This window comes from Chiloscyllium plagiosum, chromosome 15 (assembly GCF_004010195.1).
Source record: "Chiloscyllium plagiosum isolate BGI_BamShark_2017 chromosome 15, ASM401019v2, whole genome shotgun sequence".
NCBI classification, from domain to species: Eukaryota; Metazoa; Chordata; class Chondrichthyes; order Orectolobiformes; family Hemiscylliidae; genus Chiloscyllium; species Chiloscyllium plagiosum.
In genome coordinates, this window is record NC_057724.1 from 67,900,528 (window position 1) to 67,901,997 (window position 1,470).

Genomic DNA, 1,470 nt, shown 5'->3' on the forward strand with positions numbered 1-1,470 from the left:
TCCGACGCCCCTTCCCCAAGTCCCTCCTCCCTACCTTTTATCTTAGCCTGCTGGACAAAACTTTCCTCATTCCTGAAGAAGGGCTTATGCCCGAAACGTCGATTCTCCTGTTCCCTGGATGCTGCCTGACCTGCTGCGCTTCTCCAGCAACACATTTCCAGCGCTGATATCAGGTGGTGTAGACCAGCAGGCTGGCAACAAGGTCTAACCTTGGGGGAGGGCTGGCGTTCTACAGCCAAGGCGGGGGATGGGAGGGATAAAATCAATTAGGCAGAAGTGGGTACTGCAGGTGCTGGAGATTAGAGTCAAGATTAGAGTGTTGCTGGAAAAGCACAGCAGGTCAGGCAGCACCCGAGGAGCAGGCAAATCAATGTTTCTAGCAAAAGACCTTCATCAGGAATCCTGATGCTCAGGGAAAGCCTGAGCATCTCTGGATGGATGGAAGGTTATTACTCGACATGTTGGAAGGGAAGGAGAAGAGAGGGAAGCCTGGCAGCTGGGAATTCTGTAGACAGGCAAAGGTGATATCAAGTATATTCATTCCAATCAACATATTGCTACAGAGTGAACATGACAGAGTAATAAGAAAGGCTTCTGTTAACAGGATGGAATTCAATCATATGTTCTCAAAAGTAGTTTCATCAATATTTTGTTTAATTATGGTACGAAAGAGTCTTTCTTTCTTTTTTTAAATAAAACTACCCAATGCTCTGTACCCTTTGGCCATTTAGAAGCGGCTTTTCATCTGTGCGCTGTGAATCAATCAGAATTAGAAGCTCATTATTCTTCAGAACCAGTGTGGCGACTTAACTTATAATGTATTCATCATTTCAGACACCAGCTTTAAAAAGTAATGCTTTATTCCCTTTTTTAGTGTGTTATGACACATTCACATGATGTACGTGTGCATAACAGTTGAGGTCTAAGTTGCAAAGAAAAAATGCATGTCAGGGTATTTTCCCAACTTTCTACTCACCTTCCCCTCATGAGTGTATTTGACTTTTCCGATTATTTGTAGGTCATAGATTTGTTGAATCTAACAGGAATGGGCTTCAACCCTCAAATGGGAGAAAGTGAGGTCTGCAGATGCTGGAGATCAGAGTCGAGGCTGTTGTGCTGGAAAAGCACAGCAGGTCAGACAGCATCCGAGGAGCAGGAGAATCGACGTTTTGGGCCGGAGCCCTTCATCAGGAATGGCGATTCTTGATGTTAGGCTCCAGTCCGAAATGTCGATTCTCCTGCTCCTCGGATGCTGCCTGACCTGCTGTGCTTTTCCAGCAACACACTCTCAACTTCAATCCTCCAACGCCAGTCTTGATGAGTGTTGAGATATTTGCAGCTACTATACATCAGGACCTTGATTCGGCTAGGATTAGAGTTAGGTTTAGGGTTAGGGTTAGGATTAGGATTAAGGTTAGACAAAGTATTTACAGAGAAGTTTAAATTTCAGTTGGGAGGATTACACTACCT